Below are 25,306 nucleotides of genomic sequence, written 5' to 3' on the forward strand. Positions count from 1 at the left end.
ACACATACATGAGCACTTCTGAGTTTCCTGACAGCAGGGACTTTCCCCTCATAAATATCATTTTTACCCTTGCCCAGAGGACCTCAGGTGCTGACCCACATAGCAGATTTGAGTCAGGATTTGGCCTTCAGCAACTAACTCCTACTCAACCTTAATGGCTTGTTAAGTTGGACTTTCTCGTGCAAAATCCAACCCTATATCCAGTGAACAAACCAAATCTCCATGATCGGAAACCAAACGCTATAGTTCAGATCCATTGCTGAAGCAGTAGCATTTCAAATCATATGGTTAGACGGGCATCTCTGATCCGCTTCGTTTGAAGACATGTAATTAATCAAAATGCCATTCCCCTTGAGGCATCTGGGTAACCTTCTGCACATTGATGTGCATCTAATGATCCTACTGCACTCTATAGCATCACATTTATATAGGCCCCATCTTCACAGCATGCACACCACCTATGGTTTAGGGTATGTATATAACACATCACAATGAAAAGTAGGCTGTGTCCACACTTGTGTGTAGCTACTCAGTCTATGAAAGGGTCTGGAGTGGGGAGGCAAAAGGGAAACGTTCCAGCAGCAGGATGCTGGTGGTGGGACGCGATACTGCTAAAAATTGTAGATGGAGGACACTTTGCTTGGCAACTAGAGAGCCACGTTATGTACATATTTAGGTAGAATTCAGCGTGTCTTTACTTATCGAAGGGGTGCCTCACCATTTACGTTATTCTTGCTGCTATTCTTACCCATACGAGAGAGGCATGAAGTGTATATATGCCACATACTGTGAAAAGGAGTGCGCAGGGCACACATACCTTTAGTGACTTTTAATTCATTGCGATTTCTCTGTTACCATAATGAATTTAGAAAGAGTAGCCAGCCTGGGATTAAATTACCCAGGCTTTAACGTTCATCCAGACACACTTCCCAAAGGAGCTGAACCAGAGCCATGATGATCATTTCAATTTCCTATCTTTCTGAACCTAAAGAGGTTCAAAGCTCCAGTTCCAGCTCATGGAGATGGGCCCAGGCTCAGATCTGACCAGAGACTTCGTCTCCCTGAAGGTTCTGTTCTCTGTTCCTTCGTCAGAATTCCACAGATATTATACCCTGGAAGGTCTCCCCGAGAAATGTGGATGAAAACGGCTTGAATTACCCAGCCATCTGGACTCTCACCCTGTGGGGAGAAAAGGGCCTGATGCATATTTCGCACTTTGCCTCGTTTTCAGATGTGTAGCCTTTTATTTAAAATTCTCGGTCTCTTTCTCCAAAGACAGGATCCTCTGTGGTGAAGCTGTTAAATAAAACAGCCTTTGCAGCTGTCGCGGCCGCTCACTGCCTCAATGCCTCCAAACACCACTTGGCTCTCATGCGCTGATGCCTTTACTGTACTGGTAATTAATGCCGTTAGCTTTGTAATTAAAAAAAACAACTTTTTGCCTTTATACTTGGGGTGATAACGCTGCAAGTAAAAATTAATTAAAATGAGATGAATTGCCTTCAGTTAAATGAAACGGAAAGCAAGGGAAAGGGGGAGGGGATTGGTGGTGGAGGGGGCAGATTGAAGAGCAGCAGCCCTGCTAATGAAGCAAAATGAGGCTGTTGGCTTTTTTAAAGATCCACCCCCCTTCTCTTTTGTGCCTTCTGTCGAGTTCTGTGTTAATGGAGCCTAAAGCAGTCAGCTGGCAGGGAAACACTCTCAGTCAGGGTTACCCATCCTTTAGGCTACGGGTGACCGGGAGGTTCACAAACATGCCCGCCCATGTTTTTTCAAGCCCTTCCCCATGTCACCTTCCCTCCACCTTGTTGTATGGTGTAATGGGCTGTGAAATTGGGTTTTCCATTACTATTAATTAGACCTAATGTCAGGGTTTTCTCTTGCCCTACTTCAGGCAGAGAAATGGTCTTGTTCCTGAGGTTATGTCTATACTAACGGGGGACGGGGAAGCGCACCACGATCGATCTTCTGGGATCGATTTTGCTGCATGTGAAGACATGACAAAACTGATCTCTTTGGGCTTGGCTGTCGACCCTAGTATTCCAGACTGATGCAAGACTGAAGATCTCTGATCCCTGATCTACACCAGGGAATAATGTTGATCCTGATATGTCAATTCTAGCTCTGAAAAAGGCATGGCTAGAATTGCACATCTGGGATCAACCATGCATTACAGGAGGACAGAGACCTTTCAGATTTAATGCACTCCTTGGAGCAGGGCAGGTGGTAACAAATACACAGCTTCTAGATTAGCAGGCCAGATTTCTTTGTCTAGCAAACCTGCCATGGTACAATCTTCTTCTAACAGCATAAATCCTAGGGGCCTCATATCCTGTAGTTATTCAGGTGACATCTTGTCTCAGCAGACAAAATGCTTAAGGAGTTAGGGATACCTGTCAGCAAGGAAGGATGGAGCAATAAGAGCATGAATAAGGGACAGGACTGGAGAAAGTACATTGCAACAGAATAGGTAGGCAGCCTTGCAGAAAGCAAAGGGAAAAAAGCTGAAAAGCCAACATGCAGCAGCCAGAGCTAGAGCAGAGTATAAAGCCCCCTTTAGATTAACATCGGGCTGCAGCCATAAAGTTAAGACGAAGATCACTCAACCTTCTCTAGAATCTGAGAATTCTGGATCTAGATTTTGAATGAGACCAGTAAAGTTCTTCAAAGTCTCTGATATATTTTGTATTCCATATAGCAGAACGGCTGCAGAATTCCCCTCTTGGGTCACAGAATCATAGGGTTGGAAAAGACCTCAGGAAGTCATCAAGTCCAACTCCATGCTGAAAGCAGGACCAATCCCAACTAAGTCCTCCCAGCCAGGGCTTTGTTAAGCAAGGACTTAAGGGCTGGAGGGAAGGAGATTCCACCCCTTCCTTTTTTGTGTTAGATTAGGACATATGGCTCTCTCCCTATCCCATCATTCACCTCTCATCTCTCTCTGTCTGTGCTGTGAGGAAAGAGAGCCTGTCTGCCAAGAAGAAGCATTGGACTGAGAGCCAGAACATCAAGGGCTCAAATCTCATCTCTGTCACTGACTCACTTTATTAACTGGGGCAAGTCCCTTTATCCATCTAGTCTTCAGTATCCCTGTCTGTAAATGGAGTAATACCTCATAGAGATTTTGTGAGGATTGATTGGTGTTTGCATAGTGCTTTGAACTTTTAAAGGCCTATCTATATGCTCAATTATTTATGATTATGATGATGCCAGTTTTGAGGAATGAAAGGAACTTTGGCAATATGTCCAACAGAAGAGAAGGGGTGGTGTGAACTTTTCTCATCTCAGCTTGCTGTTCAAGAACATGAGAGAAAGAATTGAGAATATCAGTCTCATTTAGGGTTTTCTGCACGGTAGCTCAGGAGGAGGTAGTGTGGCTGTGAATAAGCGCAAAGCAGCTGGAACTGTCTGACAAGCCCATGACATGACCAGCCCTTGGAAGTGTTTTAGTAATCTTGTGCTGAGAATCTAAGTAACCTTAGTAATTTCCTCCCTCCCTACCACCCCACCCCAAAGGAATCAGGACTGCCCCCTCCCCAGTTATGAACTTTTGACAAATCTAAGGAAGTCCCTAAGTCTTCAGACTTCTGCATTCCATTCTGCCTGTGTAAGGTCTGTGGGAACAGCCTTCCAAGGGAGGTGAATTCTAACTAGCACCCCCGGGGAAGTCCACCCAGCAAAAGCTCTGCTTATTGTTTGGAAAGTTGCAATGTGAATCACAGCTAAGGCAAGATTTTTCCCAAGATTCAAAAAGCCATTCAATATACCGTTCTTGCATGGTGAACGTACCAGGTATTGTACAGATAAAAACAGAGACTACACTTGATTTTAGTCAGGAAGGCTGAGAGATGCAGGAACATACCCCATGGTGAACAGCCAGCATGACCGACTCCTTTCCTCTCTGAAACTTATGTTGCCACCTGCAAAATTCACTGTATTGCTTGTTTGGGTCTTATCATAGCCAACGGGCTGAGGGGATGCTTCATGCTGCAGGATCAGACCTGATGATACAGCAGAACAGCAGTTTACATCCGGCACTTTTCCATCCACAGGTTACTGATCTGTCTGCCTTATAAACCAGTGGCCACATCTGTGCCATAGACAATAGCCACAGAAGAGACACATGGTGACTAAGTTCATGTTCCCACTGGGGTTTTGGACAAATGTTCCAGAGCTGCTGAAGCTGGAGGGGTGCCTTCCCCAACGGAGGAACTGGGAACACAACTACAACACACTTCTTCCCACTATACACTCCCTGCACTCACACATCCACTGATGCACCACTGCATACAAATATAAAGGGGTGGGTGCTTAAGCCCAGGGACAGTAAGCAGGATGAACGGAAAGTGTGTCCCAGTTTGTCACCCTGCACTGACATTGCTGGGACCCTATTTCTGTTATGGGCCTCAACTGCATCCTTCATTGCAACACATTTGCCACTGGACCCCAGAAGGTAGAATTAGAGAAGGTGTTTAAAAGGGGTGAGCTGGTATGGTGGCTGAGGAAGGAAGGGAATACCACAAGTACCCTTCTCATAAAAATCTGTGAGTCCAGTTACGACACAGCACTACAAGCATTATCAACTCTGTAGCCTGGTGAATCATCCTTCACAAAAACGTCTCAGAGGGGCAGCCCTGTTAGTCTGTAGCTTCACAAAAAAACAAAAGCAAAAAACAAGCTGCTCACCTGTAGCACCTTAAACTCCAACGACTTATTAGATGAGCTCTCTTACCCATGGAAGCTCATTAGCTTCACAAAGCAGTTTATCTAATGGCAGGTCCATATAAAAGCCGTCTGCACTGTGGGAGTTGACGGGATCATATACTCCCATCACCTTTCTGTACTCCTTGTGAGAAGCTGGAGTACCAGCGCCAACAGGAACACCCTGTGAGTTCAATTTAACACATTCTACCAGACATGCTAAATCAAACTCTGGAAGATCAGCCGCGGCAGCATTGCTCTTCCTTGTAGTGAAGTTGTACCCTAGGTGGGGGAGAAGGAAGATAAGGAACATAAGGGTGAAAACAATGCTGCTGGTGGGAAACAATGAGATCCATCCATTAACTGAATCCTCCCCACCTGCTTTAAAGTCTCTTGTTCGCCCCATGATACAGCATAGACATACTGTAGAGGAGGCAACTGGCTGATTCCTTTTTTCTGCAAGACTCCCGGCTTGGAAGCCCAGGCCAGAGATTCAGAGGGTGTGGCTACAATGCAGCTCAAAACAAGCCGCCCAGCCAAGCTACAGAGACTTAAGCTAGTGGGGCTCAAGCCAGCGTGCTAATACCTGTATGAATATCACTGAACCAGCAAAGACTCACCCTAGCCATCCAAGCTCAAACCCAGGGGAATAGTTTGGCTAGTCAGACTCCAGAGCCACAGCATCCACACAGCTACTTTTACCATGGCTCTCCCCTCCCTGCCAGCTGCAGTGTAGACAAACCCATAAGGGCCGAACCCAGAAGTCTCTACAAAGGTCCTAAGGAAAGCAGTGCTGTCCAAAGCACGCAGCTTTGGACAAGGCATCAGGAGCTGTGGGTTCGATTTGCAGTTCTTTTGTTGTGTTACCTTGGCCACGCTCAGTTTCCCTACCTGTGAAATAAAGATGCACCTTTGTTTACAGAAAATTTTGACTTCTACTTATGAAAAGCACCCCACCCATGAAATGGGAGAATAATAGTTGCCTGCCTTTTGAAGATGAGGTTTGATTATTTGGGGATACATCCAGACAGGTAGAGAAAACACCACTGGGTGCCACATGCATCCTTGGTGTGACTCCAAGGAAGTTGAACCACAAATGAATGTGGCTCTTCATCTGAAGGTATTGTCCAAGCATGACTGTTCCAGCTGCGCTGACTCTGAAAATAAGTAGAGGAGGTGCAGGAAAGGGAAATAAAGACGTCAGAGCTGAGACCATTGTTCCTGACCTTTTAAATATTACTTAGTAGCCCTGGATTGTTCGAACACATACCTGATACTTAATCCGTGTATCATTGGCTTTGGGGGAGTTGCTCTCGACTTACATTGGTAAAAGTGAGAAGAAATTCAAGCCTCTTTGCCAGTATGCACAACCCAAGCTGCAGACAGCTTCTGCACAGCACACAGTACACAGTCTCTAAGAGGAGTCTGATGCAGAAGCACAGCAGAGGATTATTAGCCAAACACTGTGTCCAGATGGAGAAAGAGAAAGAGGGAATGAGTGGGTGGGTATGAGTCAAAGTAAAATGCTCGCTAGCTTCACCAAACTAAGTCTCCAAAGTGACTGAGGAATTTTGGAGCTACTCTCTCTCAATCATTCTCCAGTTCAAGTGGAATCAGTCAAAAGACATTGGAGATGATGTTCATCTCAGCTTCCAGGGTAAATCAGGAGTCACTTCACTACTACCAGAGGAGTTCCACCAGTGTAAATGAGAGGCCCATTCCACCTTACCAGAACCAGTCTTTGTCTGGATCTGCATTAGCTGATCCTTTCTGCCTCTTAGCTTACCCCCAGCAAGAAAGAGTTGGGCCATAGCTGCAAGTACTGTTGATGCCCGAATCAAACTAGACTCCAGTTCACTTTCCCTTAGCTGTGTCAGCTCTTGCTGCAGCAGAGCAAGGGAGGTGCAAAGCCAAATGAACCAGCCACCAGAATATTTCCCCATGGGGCCAGCTGCAAATTGGGGTTTTCTCTTGGAGCCCCAGGCAGCATGTTGGAGGCATGATCAGTAAAAGTGCCTGCCATACTCCAGTGTTTCCCTGCTGGCTTGGCAGCCCCTGCCTGCCTGCCTGCCCTGAGATTGCTCCAAGTTGTCTAGGGGGCAGAGGGTCCCCCCAGGGTAAACCCAACACCAGGGAACTTTGCCTCCATCCCTTTAGCTGCTCCAAGTGGAGCTTGGCTTGAGCGGAGGCGTGAGCCATTCAGTAGGGAAAAGAGATTTAAACGTGAACTGAAAGGGCTTCTCAGAAAAGCAAACAAACAGAGAAGTGGTTTAAGTTTCCAAATCACTCATAACTCAAATATTTTTCAAAAAAACTCTTTCACAACAATACTGTTTAAAGTCATATTTTCCATTGGTATTGGCTAGAAATCATGGTTGGCAGGGATGTGTATTTCCACTCAGTCAGTGGGTGACCTTACCCATAACTAAAAGATAATTTGCATTACTGAAATGATCAATGTCAAGCCACAAGCGTAGCCAATGATCGTCTCTGTTCAACCCCATTCTGAAACCCAGTTCTAGGTTTTCCCTGATGGTTTCTTAATGCAGTTTGTAGCCATCCATGTGGCTGAACATGGCAGCCACTGAGATACCACCCAGCCACACTATGCAACAGCTGAGGAAATGAAGAAGAGTGCCTTGGCTAAATAAAACCAAAGGGGGAACTAAAGGAGAAGAATGGAATTACTGGTCTTGGAATTAATGGGATCTGCCAGGACACCAAGGGCTGGCTCTGTAAGATATACACCTGGGCAGGACATTTGTTTCTTGTCATAGAGAGAACATGGCCTTTAGCACAGTAGCTGCTCACCCCATGCTGAGCCTCTGGCTCCCACTGATTGGGAGGAAAGGCAGGACGTGCTGTACCACCAAAAGCTCTTTGACTTTTCATTATATGTTTCCTTTCCAGTCCAACCCAGCATGGCTCTGGGGAGCCACCTTCCTGATTGAAAGCAATCAGCAAGAAGCTTAAGATGAAGCTTTTAGGTACTACAAACTTATTGGGTATTTTCCGGTTACCAGATATGAAGCCCCACCCGGCTCCTCCGAGCTCCACTCAGCCTCTGCCCTCCTGAGCCTCTGCCCGCAAGCTGACAGACAGGAAACTACAAAAAGAAAGAGGAGTGAAATAAAACAAACTGCTATGGAAAGATGTCCAAAAAGCCAGCTTGGAGTACAGGGGAGATTTGAGGTCTCTGCAGATGAATGCTTTTAATTAGGAAGAGGGCTGAGCACCAAGGAGCTTATGCTAATGAGCAGCCTCTTTTAATCAGCTTATTTTAAAAAAATCCAGCATTTCTTTTAATAGTCAAAAGAGTTCTGAAAAATTGTAATGAACAGAAGGGTGTTAACAGGGAGGAGGTGGGCCTGCAAGCTGAAATTCACCAGGCTCTTGCCTGTGGGCAAGATGGCTGCACCTTCTGCAGGATGGTGCAGCAAATAGGGGTGTAGAGACCAGTGCACTGGGAACCTGAGGGGGTGGTGGTCAAGCTACCACACGTCCCAGAGCTTGGAATCTTGCTCCCATCCAAGTTCAATGAATCCTCTCCTTTTCTCTTGCCCCCACGTCTCGTTGAGCACTTTTTTTTCTGCCTTCACTATGTTCTCTCTGCTCATGGCTTTTCAGCCACCAGCCCTCCTCCCACCACCTGGCATTCAACACAGGCTCTTCCCTGCTCCCCTTCCCCTCCCAATGCTTCTCTTGCAGTCCCTTGGCTTCACCCCCTGTGGGCTCCCCCTGCAGAAACTTGCATGCTGGCTTCCTCCTGGTCACATTGCAAAGGCTGCCATGTTGTGTTGACTGGCTGGATCAGGTATTCACTGCCTGTTTCTGCCCTTCCAAGCCCTGAAGGGAAACAGAACCACCCAAATCTACCATTGTATCTGTAACCTCTGAGCTCCCGGCTGTCAAGCACATTTGAAACTTTTCCAAGCAAAGTGAATCCCTTTGCTCTGGAAGTGCTGGCTACCACTTGTGAGCTGCGTCTACACGTGCACGCTACTTCGAAGTAGCGGCACTAACTTCGAAATAGCGCCCGTCGCGTCTACACGCGTTGGGCGCTATTTCGAAGTTAACTTCGACGTTAGGCGGCGAGACGTCGAAGTCGCTAACCTCATGAGGAGATAGGAATAGCACCCTACTTCGACATTCAACGTCGAAGTAGGGACCGTGTAGACGATCCGCGTCCCGCAATGTCGAAATTGCTGGGTCCTCCATGGCGGCCATCAGCTGGGGGGTTGAGAGATGCTCTCTCTCCAGCCCCTGCGGGGCTCTATGGTCACCGTGGGCAGCAGCCCTTAGCCCAGGGCTTCTGGCTGCTTCTGCGGCAGCTGGGGATCTATGCTGCAGGCACAGGGGCTGCAACCAGTTGTCAGCTCTGTGTATCTTGTGTTGTTTAGTGCAAGTGTGTCTGGGAGGGGCCCTTTAAGGGAGCGGCTTGCTGTTGAGTCCGCCCTGTGACCCTGTCTGCAGCTGTGCCTGGCATCCCTATTTCGATGTGTGCTACTTTGACGTGTAGACGTTCCCTCGCTGCGCCTATTTCGATGTTGGGCTGAGCAACGTCGAAGTTGAACATCGACGTTGCCGGCCCTGGAGGACGTGTAGACGTTATTCATCGAAATAGACTATTTCGATGTTGGCTGCACGTGTAGACGTAGCCGTGGAGACTTGAGCAGTTCTGTGTATAGCCAGGCAGGCAGATTCCTCACTCACTATAACTGTCCCCCCCCTACCCCGCATCTGAAGAGATGTGCTGGACCTGGAACATGTGGGACATTCACACCCAACCTGCCTTTGTCACTGTCCCGCCCCATGCCTCACTTGAACCCTCCTGTTTCTCTAAACTCCACAAGACACACAGATTGTTCACTTCCATTATATTCCCACATACCTGAGTCAACCGAATGCCAATTTGCAGAGCCCTGGTTTCTCTGAGGAAAGCATGCCAAGTGTACAATGCCATCTGCTCCTGTAGGGCTGCCATCCTCCTATTTCTCTGCACCATGTGCGATAACAAGCCCTACCAAACGTCCCTCTCTGAGCTTCACAGCCACCTCAGGGCAGAAGACAGGAGGGGAGACAACACAGCCAAAGTGCCGCATATGGCAGGGCAGAGGCAGAGAGAGATACAGACACAGCAGATAGGAACGGATGGACAGATCAATAGGTAGGGAGGGTGATGCTCCAGGTGACTCGAGGGCACAGTCCCACATTCTGAACAGCTGCCTGTAGGCTCATCTGAAGTACTATAGCTGCCCAGGATCTAAGGGGGCAATACACTGACATGCCTTTTCCCCCAGCCTTGTTCCCTATACGGTGGTCTGGAGGCAGTACAACTGGTCTTTTCTTCCAGGGGAGATCCTCCACCAGCCAGTTACAATAGCTTTAAGGTTTCTTTGTGCCAGCAGAACAGTGAGATGCAAAACAATTTTTAATAAAGCCTCCATAACAGGGCATGGAGAACCAGCCGTTTTCTAGCTGTCCAAACCCCCTTTATGGAGCCCACTTCAGTGCAGATGAAGTTCCAGGATTTCAGTTCCACTTCGCCTCATTCCTTTCCCAGGCTCAAACCTTCAGTTGTAGGGGCTAAAAGCCAAGCAACTAACTCAGCCTGCTGGCAGTGCAGTGGGTCCTGGTTCTCTGGAAAGAAACATATAGAAGCAGTGTGGCTGACAGCTACCCCGGGGCCCAGGGACAAGGTGGGAAGGGGTATTGGTTCTACGCCATGGAACGGCAGGGGCCTAGAGTGGAAGGGGCAGAGTCTAAGGCAGTCAAACCTGCTCTTTCCTCCCATCTCCCTCCAGAGCCATGCTCAGTGGCGCTGCTGAGGAGTTTCAAAGGGGCCCAGAGCTCCAGCTGCTGCCACTGCCAATGTAGCAGCTGTGGCGTGTGGAGCTCCAGGCCCAGGGCGATTGCTTCCTTTGCCCTAACTCAAACTGCAGGTCTGTGGAGGATACAAGCATCATGATCAAGTATTAGCCCCATAATGTGGCTTTCGTTTTAGGGGTTTGTCTGCTGGGGAAACGAACAGAGTAGTGTGTGAACTGCCCCAAGCAAGGCTGTCTTTTCTGAGCAGTGACTGAACTATTGAGTATGGCAGGAACATACTGTATTTCCAGAGTCACAAAGATCTGACTTCTGTCTTTCTTAGCAGTCCTGTGCTTTGCCTTATGACCCTTCTGGATGAGAACAGATTTGTGCGGGTGGGTGTGTGGGTGTGTAAAAGGGATATTTTCAAGGCTGTAGAGCAGAGACTTCGTTCCCCCTTATCAGTGGTCTGAGCGCCTTCTGGGGTTTCAAAAGGAACACTTTAAGCTGTGACCTTTCCAGATTTTATGCACATTAGAAGCGTTGGACTATGGTAAATATTTAGGGTAGAAGATTTGCCAAGAAAACTCGGCCACAAGTGGCATGGATGTTTCCATAAGTGACACACTTTCATCTGAATCTTTGTAAAACCAGTTCCCCACTACAGTGATAAAGGCACATTTGAGCTGCTGGAGGTACCAACATAAAACTGGGGTGATGCTCTGACCTCTATGAGCTCTTTAAATTTCCTTTACAGATGTGTTAACTCTTGTGTGCTGGCCAAAATCCTGTCTGGTATAATCTCATTGTACAGTGCAGCCATCACAACATCTACATGCTAATCTGAGTATCTAATGACATTCTTTCTCCCTGAATTACCCCTAGAGTCCACACCTAACATATAATTCCCTCTGACATGCTGTTCTAAACTATCAGGGTCACATTGTGCTAGTCATTGTGCAAACAAGCAAAGAGAATTCCTGCTCCATAGGGCTTAAAATCTCAAGAGTGAACTAAACTGATGCCATATTGCTATATATTGTTAAATGGCTCCATTTTCCACCCCAGAGGCAGTAGTTTTTCAGTGGCTAGTGTGTAATTTGTCAAGAGTTTTGGACTCCTTCAGGTAATAGAAACTATGTAAATTCAATATATTAATAAACAATAATAAAGACTGTTACTAGAATGGGACCTGCTTATCCAAGTGGGATTTATCTCCCGAGAGATGGACAGAAAAAGCATGAGTAAATGGAAGGCAATATCTCCACAATACACATGCCACCCCGCGCCCCATACTCCTTTCCTTAAGCAACGGAACACTCCGTGTATGCAGAACTATTTGTCCTGGACCTTTCTCCTTGCCTTCAACTCTGTTCTAGTGTGTAAGTGATGTGTGAGAGTGTTGAAGCAGGAAGTGGTTGCTCACTGGTTCCTCTAGAAGCATAATTCTGTGTTCTAATAATAAGAATTCAGCAATGGGCTTATATTACCAACCACCAGACCAGGATGGGAATGACTGTGAAATGCTCAGGGTGAGTAGTGACGTTATACAAATAAAAAACAACTCCCAGTAATAATGGCAGATTTCAAATATCCCCATATTGATATGTCACCTCAGGATGGGATGCAGAGGTAAAGTTTTTTGACTCCTTAAATAACCGCTTCTTGGAGCAGCTGGTTATGGAAGCTACAGGAGAACAGAGAATTCTTGATATAGTCCTAAGTGGAGGTCAGGATCTCTCCAAGAGGTTCATATAGCTGGACTGATGGATATTAGTGACCATACGATAATTAAATTTAAGATACCCACGGCAGGAAAAACATCATAGCAGGCCAATAGTACAGAATTTATTTTCAGACAGCACGGGGTTAGGAGAAGTGGGTGGATGGGAGATGAGGAAGTCAGCTGAACAGAAATTGAAAGGTACAGTGGCAAAAGTGAAGTCCCTGAAAGCTGCATGGAAACTATTTAAAGACACCACAAGAGTGATTCAACTTAAATGTATATCTCAAAAAAAAAAAAAAAAAGAATGGAGTAAGAAAACCAAAAAAGTGTCACCATGGCTAAACAACAAGGTAAAAGAAGCAGTGAGAGGCAAAAGGTATCTTTTAAGTGGAAATTAAATCCTAGTGAAGAAAATAGAAAAAAAGAGCATGAACTTTGGCAAATGAAATTTAAAAATATAATTAGGATGGCCAAAAAGAATCTGAAGAACAACTAGCCAAAGACTCAAAAATTATAGGAAAATAAAAAGGGTACAAGCACAAAGACTTCCAAACAGTAAGTGGAGCCATTAGATGATTGAGATGCTAAAGAAGCACTCAAGGTTGATAAGGCCATTGTGGAGAAAATAGCTTATTTTTTTCCATCAGTCTTCACAACTGAGGATGTGAGGGAGATTCACAAACTTGAGCCATTATTTTCAGGTGACAACTCTAAGAAACTGTCACAGACTGAAGTGTCATTAGTGAAGGATTTAGAACAAATGGATAAACTAAACAGTAATTAGTCACCAGATGTTATTCACCCATCGGTTTTGAAGGAACTCAAATATGAAATTGCAGAATTATTAACTGTGGCTTGTACCCTATATTTTAAATCAGCTTCTGTACTGGAAGATAGCTAATGTGACACCAATTTTTAAAAATGGCACAAGAGATAACTAGCAATTACAGGCCGATAAACCTGACTTCAGTACCAGGCAACCTGGTTGAATCTATAGTAAAGAACGAATTGTCAGACATAAATAAATACAAGATGTTGGGGAAGAGTCAACATGGTTTTTGTAAAGGGAAATCATGCCTCACCAATCCACTAGAATTCTTTGAGGGGCATCAACAACAATGTGGACCAGGGAGGTATATACTTAGATTTTCAGAAAGCCTTTCATAATGTCCCTCAGCAAAAGCTCTTAAGCAAGTAAGCTGTTAGGCTAGAAGGAAGACCCTCTCATAAGCCGCGTCTACACGTGCCGGCTACTTCGAAGTAGCCGTGCCAACTTCAAAATAGCGCCCACCACGTCTACATGTGGCGAGTGCTATTTCGAAGTTGACATCGATGTAAGGCGGCAAGACGTCGAAGTTGCTATCCTCATGAGGAGATGAGAATAGCGCTCTACTTCGACGCTGAACGTCGAAGTAGGGCACGTGTAGCCGATCCACGTCCGACAACATCGAAATAGCAGGGTCCGCCATGACGGCCATCAGCTGAGGGGTTGAGAGACACTCTCTCCAGCCCCTGAGCTCTATGGTCGCCATGTGCAGCAGCCCCTTAAAGGTCCCCGCCCCCTGCCTTCCTGTGCAGGAAGCTGAGAGAGCGTGCAGGCGGCAGCTCAGCCACGCGGCCAGCCTGCACACCTCCCTGCAGCCCAGAGACACCACCCCCCGCTGCGATGGCCGCCCGCCAGTCCCCCAAGCACCCTCCACCAAGGGGAGCCAGGGCTCCCAGGCTGGCAGCCAGCTGGGGAAGAGGCCGAGATCCGGGACCTGCTGGGGCTCTGGAGCGAGGAGGAGTTGCTCCAGGTAATGGGGAGCAAGAGGTGGAATGCGGATGCATTCACTCAGCTGGCTGAGGGCCTGGCCGCCCGGGGTCACCCTGCCCGCACTCCTGACCACGTCAGGAGTAAGGTCAAGGAGCTGCGGCAGGGTTATGCCCAGGCCCGGGATGCGGCCAGCCAATCTGGGGCCGCCCCTGCCACTTGCCCCTTTTACAGGGAGCTCAGGGAAATCCTGGGCCCCCGGCACACCTCCTCCCCGCTGGCCACTCTTGACACCTCGGCCGACGAGCCCCAGCAGGCCCCGGAGGCAGAGTCTGCCCTGGAGGAAAGCCCCGCACCCCAGGGGCCCCCCCAGGAGCCCACCCCTGGGATGTCGGAGGAGAAGGAGGGGGAATCCTCCTCCAGCGACGGGGGGGCTCCACATCACACTGCCGTCCCAGAGCTCCAGCAGGGCGTCCACCCAGAGGGTGTCCCCTGACCGTGGGAGCAGACCATCAGGTATGTATCCCCCTGGTGCACACCCCTGGGGTTGAGGGGTGGCGACAACAGACATGACAGGGCCCTCCACATGCCCAGATGACCATGGCCCCAAGGACAGCAGTGGCATGTCCCTCAGAAGAGTGCATCAGCCCCTGCCCCCCCAGCATGACAGTGCCATGCGCCATCCCTGGGGAAGGGGGGAGCGGAACCTAGGGTCCCCCGGGGGGAGGGGGTGGGACACCCATCAGCAGCAGCAGCATCTCCTGGGGACGGGGATGGGGAACCAGCAGCAGAGGGGTGGGGGGAAAAGGGCCAGGGCTCGGGGGCCACGCTAACGGCTGTCTCCACTCTTCTTCCCTCCCTGTGTTCCTCAGCTGTAGCATTGGAGGGCCCGGAGACTACCGGCAAGGTGTCAGTGGTCCCAGAGAGCCCACCGGGGCCATCGCTGCAGGCCAGCCCCTCGGCGGAGCACCGACCAGCCCCAGGGGGGGGCCAACGGCAGACCCAGCACCACCACTGGACGGCGATGGACCCCCAGCTGCTGGCGACCCTCCAGCGGCAGTTGGAGGTCTCAGAGCAGCGCCTGCGGGTGGAGAAGCAGCGCCTCGAACTGCAGGAGTGGGCACCAGGAGGCATGGGGGGCCTTTATGCGCACTTTTGAGCGCATCGCGGACTACCTGGCCCCCCATGCCACGCCGGCCGCTGCTCTGCCCGCCCTGTCTGCTCCACCCACCGTCCCACCGCCGAGGGGGACCTGGGGCCTGCTGACACCCGCCGGCCATATCTGCCAGTTCGTCTGGCCCCCATACAGCCTCGGCCAGGGCTGAGGCTGAGGCTGAGGCTGAGGCTGAGGCGAGGGTCGCGCCCGCCAACCCCCAGTGCTGGACATTAGGGGGTGCAGGGCCCAGGATGTGCCCCCCCACTTTGTACATATCCCCATTATGTTGTATATAGTTTGTATTAGACCCCTGTTATTTTATGATACCTGCCCCCCATGTAAATAGTTCTCCCCTTCCTTGTGTTTCACTGTTTGTTTATCATAGAATATATATTATATTTGTAGTAATAATATAATGAGAGAATTCACCATTTTGTGGTTTCACGAACAACAGGTCTATTTTTATGTGCAAGAAAAGTGGGGGGAGGTGTGCTCTTGGGTGCTCTGTGGTGTGGGCATAGGGGCAGGGGGTGTTGTGGAGGATGGGAGGGTGCAGTGGGGGGCCTGCCAGCATTCACCCCGTGGCCTGGTTGAAATGGGCCCGCAGGGCCTCCTGGACCCCGGTCCCCTCGGGGTCCACCTGGCGACTGGGGGCAGCGGGTGGCTGCATGTCAGCCCTGCCAGCCTCCACAGCCCAGCCCTGAAAGAATGCCTCCCCCTTGCTCTCCACCAGGTTGTGGAGTGCGCTGCATGCGCCCACAATCTGGGGGATGTTGGTGGGGCCCGCATCAAGGCGGGTGAGGAGACACCTCCAGCGTCCTTTGAGGCGGCCAAATGTGCGCTCAACCACCTGGTGCGCGTGGTTCAGGCGCGTGTTGAAGCGCTCCTGGCTGGCTGTGAGATGGCCCATGTAAGGGTGCATGAGCCAGGGCCAGAGGGGATACACCGCGTCTGCGACGATGCAGAGGGGCATCGTGGTGTCCCCCACAGGGATCTCCCGCAGGGGGATGTAGGTCCCCGCCTCCAGCCGGCGGCACAGGCCCGAATTCCTGAATACCCAGGTGTCGTGGGTGCTGCCAGCCCAGCCAACATAAATGTCCAGGAAGCAGCCTCGGCTGTCCACCAAGGCCTGGAGGACCACCGAATGGTAGCCCTTCCTGTTCAGGAAGCATCCTCCACTGTGCTCTGGAGCTCAGATGGGGATATGGGTCCCATCCAGAGCCCCAAAGCAATTTGGGAAGCCCAGGGTGGCAAACCCCGTGATGGCGGCATCCGGGTCCCCAAGCCGCACGAGCCTGTGGAGGAGCAGGGCGTTGATGGCACGGACGACCTGCAGGGGAAGGACATGGGAGAGCACCAGTGAGGGGTGTGCAGGGTGTGTCTGGCCCTCCAACCCCAGGGCTCCCCTCCCCTCCCCTCCCAGGGCTCCCCTCCACCCACAGGGATGCCTCCCCCTCCCCATGGGTCCTCTTACCTCCATGAGGACAGCCCCGACAGTGGCCTTGCCGACGCCAAACTGCTGCCCCACAGATCGGTAGCTGTCTGGAGTGGCCAGCTTCCAGACAGCGTTGCCAACCCATTTCTTCATGCTGAGGGCACGCCACATGGCTGTGTCCTGGTGCCTCAGTGTGGGGGTGAGCCACTGGCAGAGCTCCAGGAATGTCTGCCGGCTCATACAAAAGTTCTGGAGCCAGCGGTCATCGTCCCACTTGCCGAGCACCAGCCGCTCCCACCAGTTGGTGCTCTTGGGGTAGCTCCACAGCCGGCGGCATGTGTGGCGGTGGGGGGGGAGTGGAGGACAGCAGGGTCTGGGGTTGCTTCCTCCTCCCCTGGGGGCAGCTCCTCTTCCACGAAGAAAAGGTGATCAGCTGCCTCCTGCATGGCATTGAGCAGGGCGAGCTCTGCTCCTGCAGGTGCGGCTGGGCGGACCTCTGGCTGCTGCTGCTGCTGGGGTCCATTACTACTTCGCCAAGGTGTGCGTGCCTATGGCTCTGCAGACCGCGTGCTGTGCAGGCTGAATGTGTCTGGGAGGGGCCCTTTAAGGGAGCGGCTAGCTGTTGCCCCGGAAGTGCTAGTCCACCCTGTGACCCTGTCTGCAGCTGTTCCTGGCACCCTTATTGCGATGTCTGCCACTTTGGCGTGTAGATGCTCCCCTGCAGCACCTACTTCGATGTCGTGCTGACCAACATCAACGTTGAACATCGATGGCACCAGCCATGGAGGACGTGTAGACGTTATTCATCGAAATAGGTTATTTTGATGTCGCTACATCGAAATAAGCTATTTCAATGTAGTATTCACGTGTAGACGTAGCTATAGAGTGACAACCACTTAAAAGATAGGAAATGAAGGGTAGATATAAATGGCCAGTTTTCAGAACGGAGAGAAGTAAATACTGGTGCCTCTTGGGATACTATTGGGAGGATTCCTATTAAACATATTCATAAACAATCTGAAAAAGTGGTAAACGGTGGAGGTAGCAACATTTTCAGATAACTATCTTGAGTAGTACTGGGAAGTCCAGGCAGATTGCAAAGAGCTACAAAAAGGATCTCACAAACCTGAGTGACTGGGCAACAAAAGGGAAGATGGAACTGAATGTTGATAAATGCAAAGTAATGCACATTGAAAAACATAATCCCTGCTATACATATAAAATGTATTAGCTGTTATCCTTCAAGGAAGAAATCTTGGAGCTGTGGATAGCTCTCTAAAACCATCCACTCAGTGTGCTGCGTCAGTCAAAAAAGTGAACAGAATGTTAGGACTTACTAAGAAAGGGATAGAGAATAGGGCAGACAAGATCATATTGCCTCTGCGTAACTCCCTGGCATGTCCTCATCTTGAATACTGCTTGCAGATGTGGTCACCCCACTTCAAAAATATATATATTGGAATTGGAAAAGGTTTGGATCAGGGCAACAAAAAACGTGTTGGGGGTATGGAATGGCTTCCATATGAAGAGCGATTAATAAGATTGACTTTTCAGCCTCCAAAAGAGATGAGCAAGGGGAGATATCACTGAGGTCTATAAAATCATGACTGATGTAGCTACAGTAAATAAAAAATGTTATTTACTTCTCATAACACAAGACCTGGGGGTCACCAACTTAAATTAACAGGCAGCAGGTTTAACACACAAAAAGCAGCATTTCTTCACACAACACACCATCAATCTGTTGAATTCCTTGCCAGAGGAGGTTATGAAGATCAGGAATGTCAGAGGTTTAACGAAAGAGCTAGACAAATTCATGGTGGAGAGGTCTATCAATGGCTATTAGCCAGGGTGGGCGGGGATGGTGTCACTAGACTCTGTTTGCCAGAAGCTAGGAATGGGCAACAGGGGGTGGAACACTTGCTGATTACCTGCTCTGTTCATTCCTTCTGGGGCACCCAGATTTAGCCACTGTCAGAAGACAGGATACTGGGCTATATGGACCTCTGATCTGACCCAGTATGCCTGTTCTTATGAGCATCGATATTGCATGCTTCCCCGACACAGCTTCGTCTACTTACTTCACCTCTGACAAGACACGTAAGTTTCCATGATCTGTTCGGTCCTTGGCCTCTGCTGAGATAGCTGACAAGGGCTTTGACATACTGCCCATTGCAGATGTGAGTAGGTGACATGGACAACAGCCCCATTAGGAACTGAACTGAAAGTTACGAACTCATTTCCTATACAGCAGGACACCAAATGGGTCTATTCGCGAAAATATAAAGGCACAGGGAAGCTGGTGGAGTGGAACTGTGAAAAAAATCAGATGGGACACAATTGCCCTTTTGTCAGTTAAGGGTTTATCCCGAAGGATTTAGAGAACGTTGACATTTTAAAAAGTATAATAGAACACAAATGGAAGAAAAACCTCCCCCGTGGCTGTAGCACAGCCATGTAACCAGTGGGCAAAGAGCTCTCTGTCTTCTAAGCAGCCTTGCCTTTTCTTGTAAGGCTACCACCCTTCTCATAAGGTCTCCTCTGTTCCCTGTCTCATCACTCCAGCCTGCACACTCATGCATGAGCTAAGCAATGAATTAACTCTGTCCTTGCTGTAGAATAAGCAGGAACTCCTGTCCTTGTCACTGTAGAGAAGAACAAATTGTTTCAGTGACAATCAGTGGGGGAGCTAGGGTTAAAGAATTGTCATGCTGGAATTCTTCACTGGTTCTCTCTCTGTGTCTACCAACCTGCCACAGGATAGGTCCAGACACAGGGAGAGGCAAAGATTCTCACTAACTCTTACTTATCTACTTCTCAATTTTAACCCATAGGAAATGCCATTTGTGAGTTAACATCCTACAACTCAGAACCCATCTCCTTATTGTGCCTCTTGAAGCATCCAGTCCTTTGTGAGAAATGACCAGCTGTAGGCAGCCTGAATGGGCCAATGTTCACTAAATGTCTCACTCAACCCCAAACCTCATGAATTGTCTAATGGACAATGGAGACAACAGTCTTATTTCTTTGTGTGTCAGCTCTTGTTAAACACCTCCCTGCCCCTCTGGCAGCTGGCTATAAACAGGAATAATAATCCCAGTTCTTAGGGACAGTGAGCATGTACACACCACACATGCTGTTAAAAACCTACACACTGCCCAGAGGCTGAACAAATATGTGCACAGGCTCATGTGGAACGCACAGAGGTGAATGTCTTCTTCGGACACACCACTACAGACTGGTGTGAATGCCCACACCATTGCCAAGAAAATGCATATGTGGAAATGCATAAACACGTGATCATCACACTCACTCTGACACAGATTAATATGGGCAATGTGCATGCATACACACAAACACACACAAATGATCTCTCATTCACATAGAGATTATGGGGGGAATATGATTAGTATTTACTAACTCTGTGTGCCCTAATTTTCAGATGTCCAATTTGGGATAACTTGTATCTGATTTTCACAGGGAATGAGGATCTGAAAATCAGGCACAAAGTGTATCCTAGAAGGCTTACAAAAACTGGTGCAAGCAATGTTAATGAACAGAAATAGAAATAGAAAATGGATCCTGAAATTCTCAAGTCTATTTATTATTTGAAGTTAGGGCTATATTTCAACAGAACATAATCCTTGTCTTGCATATTATATATATACTGTGAACATTAGAATCAGTGATAAAACTCACCATTTCTGCTCTAACTAGGGCTATAACATTTACACCACTGATGAAACCAGTACAATGAAAATGGTGCAATACCACCATATTTCCTAATCTCATAGCGTTGGCTAGATATAAAAAGGATTCTGTCAGGAGACACAGAAACAAGACCATGTGACATATGAAGCAAGCAACAGAGCAAAATGTGAATTGCACAAACTGATGCTCTATTTAAAATTTGCCTTTGACAAATATTCATGGTAAAAATTTCCTTTTCACAAGTATGTGTGTTAGCAAAGCTGGAACACTGACATGTTTGCATAGAAAAATGGCAGGAAGCTTGCAAACACAGGCAGCTGAAATTCCTTTTCAGGTCTGAATACTTGCAGAATTCTTTCCTATCACTTGCTCAGGGCTACTGAGCAGGTATAGCTGAATTTCAAACGCCCACCAACAACTTCATGGCTCATCACAGCTCTGGGAGAGCCCACAATTTTGCTCGTCTCTCTCTCATCCCCTTTCCACCCAAGTTCTCCCAGGACAGTGAGCATGGTTGTACCCTGGTGTCCTTCTCCCAGAAAAAACTTTTTCTTCTCTTTCATTGCCTCCGTGACCTAGAATCAAGCCTTCTGCCCTCTTGTACAACATCACTCTCCTCCTTCAACCTTGTCTTAGTTCTCATTCCTGCCGGTCATCCCTCCAGTGCTTATACCTCTGCTCTTCAACAGCATATTTGAATACATTTTAAAAAAAAAGACCTGCATAAACACAACTAGATAAAGACATTCAACCCCTCCCTCAGAAATAGGAGTCAAATAGCTATGTATGGAATGAAATGATCTCATGATCTGTATTCTGTATACAGCATCTCCTGTACAATACCAGACCTCACTCTCTCACACATCCCCCCATTCCCAAAGCTTTTATGTCATTCCTTAATGCCACATCTTACAAAGCCTTAGCCACGTATATAACCCCATTAAAGGCAGGGGGGTACTCCACCTAATTAAGACTTTGCACGATCATGCTTTTAAATACGAAGTTTTTTTTTTTTTTTTTTTTTTTTTTTTTTAGGGAAGAGACCTGTATTTCTAATTTGTCTGCAAAGCACCACACCAGCCCCGGGCCTGCTTTGCAAAGGTACACCTACAGAGCTATTTCAAAATAGGATTGTTACATACAAGAATTAATTTCGAAAGAGCAGTTAGCTATTTTGAAATACATAGTCTGCACACATACCACTTATTTTGAAATAGCATCTATAACAAAATAATTATTTCAAAATGGGTGCTGTTAAGACAGGCTTGGGCTACACTTCACCCATAGCTGGAAAGAAGTTATGGAATTGTGTAACTTATTTTGAGACATCTTATTTTGAAGCTGGTGAAGGCCACACTGCACCAGAGTTTGACACGAGTGCTTATTTCAAACTTCCTGGTAACCCTCATACAATGAAAGTTTCTGGGAACAAAATACCGCACTCAAAATAGCCCTGCTATTTTGAGTGCAGTGTTTGGCTCTGCGGTTTCTACTTTGGGATACAAATGTATCCCAAAATAGAAAGAACAGTGTAGCCTTAGCCACAGGGAATGGCGCTTATTTTGAAATAGCTATTTTGAAATAAGTGCTATTCTGCATCGTAAGTTATTTTGAAATAGGCGCTATTCCTCCTGCAATGAGGCTTACCGATTTCAAAATAATGCACTCACTATTTTGAATTTATTTCTAACTAGTGTGTGCATAGTGTAGATGACAGCAAAATTACTTCAAAATAACAGGTATTATCTTGAAATAACTTAGCTGTACGACTGTAGCCCAAAAGTGCTAGGCCCTGTTAGATCACACTGGCTTCATTAATGGAAGCTGTGGACACTTAGCATCTCTGCAAATCAAGATTTCAATAATAGTAACTGCTCCTAATAGGTTTTAGATGATTTGTTGCTTTCAGTGCTCAAACTCAAAGCAAAATTGTGTGGTTGTCAAATGACGTGCTTGGAACTGCAGAAAGTTTTTGCACAATTATGATATGAAACGAAGACTCCTAGTTCTCTCAGCTATAATCACGCTGCCAGTGAGCGAGGTTTTCCCTGGCAAGCTCTCAGGACACAGCTTACCTGGGGGACACTGGACATGATATGCACATTATGTACGTCTGTATTGCTGTTCTTTTTAGTTTTTGACATTTATTTTCAGATGACCATTCACTGGAAGGGAGGATGGGGAAGGGAAAACCAAGTGTGCAGGGGTTGCTCCTACTGTGGAAGGTCCAACATAACACGGTAAGCATCAAGTGTTAATGACATCTTGCTGATAGCTTGTGTGACCCAAGCAAGGAAGATGAGGGCTGTTTTGCTCAGCTTCAGCATCCAAGAATGGATATTTTTGCTTACTATCTTTACATTTGCCATCAGACATTACCGCGCTCCATCAAGCTCGGTGTTCTAAACGCCTAAGAAATGAAGCAGAAGCAGGGCAGTGGGGGTCCAGCCCCATGTTTGGATGCGTTTTGATAGCTGTATGGTCATAAATGTTGCCTAAAGCCCAAGGAATCCTATATAACAAAATTAGTTTGAAATTATGAGACACAATATTGTCACAGTATTCAGATGAAAAGTATTTTTGATGTAGGGAAAGGATTCAGGCACAACTACTAACAGTATCGTAGCCCTTGTGCACCATCCGCGTTTGTCTGCCTGTCTCACTTCCCCACTGCACTGAATCATCCACACCATCTCCCCCACTGCAGAGCCACACTACGTTGTACTTCACTCCCCATTAACCCTCTGCTTATGCTATTCAGTCCCTACCTGCCCTTTCCTTAATTCCCCTTTCGACTCTCCTCCTGTTTCCTGGATCATGCACTATACATGGGAGATCAGAAACCCCAACATAAATGAGAGCACTACAGCTAAAAATCACGAGACACTGGGGGAAAATATTAGAACGCAGTTTGTCGTTCAGGGCCCAGTAAACACTCTGTGGCTACGTCTACACGTGCAGCCAACATCGAAATAGTCTATTTCGATGAATAACGTCTACACGTCCTCCAGGGCTGGCAACGTCGATGTTCAACTTCGACGTTGCTCAGCCCAACATCAAAATAGGCGCAGCGAGGGAACGTCTACACGTCAAAGTAGCACACATCGAAATAGGGATGCCAGGCACAGCTGCAGACAGGGTCACAGGGCGGACTCAACAGCCAGCCGCTCCCTTAAAGGGCCCCTCCCAGACACACTTGCACTAAACAACACAAGATACACAGAGCTGACAACTGGTTGCAGCCCCTGTGCCTGCAGCATAGATCCCCAGCTGCCGCAGAAGCAGCCAGAAGCCCTGGGCTAAGGGCTGCTGCCCACGGTGACCATAGAGCCCCGCAGGGGCTGGAGAGAGAGCATCTCTCAACCCCCCAGCTGATGGCCGCCATGGAGGACCCAGCAATTTCGACGTTGCGGGACGCGGATCGTCTACACCGTCCCTACTTCGACGTTGAACGTCGAAGTAGGGCGCTATTCCTATCTCCTCATGAGGTTAGCGACTTCGACGTCTCGCCGCCTAACGTCGAAGTTAACTTCGAAATAGCGCCTGACGCGTGTAGACGCGACGGGCGCTATTTCGAAGTTGGTGCAGCTACTTCGAAGTAGCGTGCACGTGTAGACGCAGCTTGTATGTTCTGAATTCTCAGTGGAAAAACAACAACTTCTCTTTCCCTATTTTGGGCATCTTAATTTGCAAACAAATTGGTTACTTTCTGCTGGACCTTTCTGCTGAGAAGCTCTAGGATTCCTTCCCAGTTCATTAGGTCCATAGCCAGAGAACTTGTCTGCCCTGTGGGGTAAACGTTGCACAGCACTGGTGGCCTCTTGGCAGTTAAGTGATTTAGCCTGATTCTCACTATAAAGTGGAGAAGTTCCAGTGACCGTTAAACTAGAATCAGGGTTCCAACTCCCTGCCCTAGCTTGGTAAATTAGCTTGGGCTCAAAGCATCCCCAAACCTGGGTTAGAGGGTTTTTTTTGTTTTTTTTTTGTTTGTTTGAGTAGATGGGAAAGGGTTGAGGCTGAAACCTGGGTAAGAATTTTGCTTAACTGTGGAGTGAAGGCATCCCCTTGGTATGACCTTGGATGAGTTATGGCATCTCTGTGTGCCTCACTTTCCTTGTCTGTAACAGGAGGATAAGATGATGACCAACTTTGAATGTAGGTTTTTAAAGTGATTGGAGATGAATGGATTATAAATACTAGAGAGATTCAAAGATATGTCATTATTGCTGCAAGGAAGAGAGACAGAGGGAAAGAATGTGACGGCTTAGTGGAGTGTGTCAGGGGCTGTTAAAGAATGAAGACGACAGAAGCTGGAAACACAGCAGGCTGCTTCTGCAGTTGTTGATTGCACTGCTGGGGGGAGAGGGGGCACTACTGATCATGGCATGGAAGTGTATACTGTTCTGAACAGCTTGGAAAAGGCCACCCACTGCCTCGGTCTCTTGAGACCATTCTCCTGTCTCCTGAGGGGAACTTCAGCTCTCCTGATTTTTTTTTCCTTCTCTCTGCCTTGGTTTCAGTGCTTTGACAGCATGTCATGTGTTGCTGTCGTGACCTTTCACTTGGAGCCAAGACCCAGGAGGATTAGTGCTCTCCGTGGTGCAAGGCTATGACAGCAGAGCATCCAGGTGGGCCTGGGAAGGGGAGGGAACAAGGAAGGCAGAAAGCCATGGTATGAGCCAAGAGTTGCCAAAGAAAGAGTGAGCCCATTAACAATTACTGTGCCTGTAAGCATGTGGATTCAGTACCAAATCCTAGAGCCTCCCAAGAGAAGATGCCCAGGTTGGAAGGGTCATTACGAGAAGGTTCCACCAAAAGGCTTGTTGAAATTCCGCAACCTTTTAAGCAGTGCCTTTTTTTTCCTAAAACAACAGGAGACGGTACACTCCCCGTCTCTGCCCCTTCTCCCTGCTGGGGCTCCTGTGGCTGCCTCCCGCTCTAGCCCCATGGCGGGGGCTCTGGCTCCTGGCCCCATGATGCTGTGAGGTCAGCAGGAACTCTAGTAGACTTGGCTGG

At 48.1% G+C, this 25,306-nt stretch overlaps 1 protein-coding gene and 1 non-coding gene across 2 annotated transcripts in view; both read right to left on the minus strand.

The window, feature by feature from the left end:
• Positions 1-25,306, minus strand: part of LSAMP (limbic system associated membrane protein) — a 548,487-nt gene that overhangs the window by 345,436 nt on the left and 177,745 nt on the right. The gene's annotated exons all lie outside the window — the stretch shown is intronic.
• LOC142007701 (U2 spliceosomal RNA) lies at positions 3,663-3,850 on the minus strand. The gene has a single exon (XR_012643980.1). It is a non-coding gene; the product is annotated as a U2 spliceosomal RNA (small nuclear RNA).

The sequence above is a fragment of the Carettochelys insculpta genome, chromosome 1 (genome assembly GCF_033958435.1).
Source record: "Carettochelys insculpta isolate YL-2023 chromosome 1, ASM3395843v1, whole genome shotgun sequence".
NCBI lineage: Eukaryota > Metazoa > Chordata > Testudines > Carettochelyidae > Carettochelys > Carettochelys insculpta.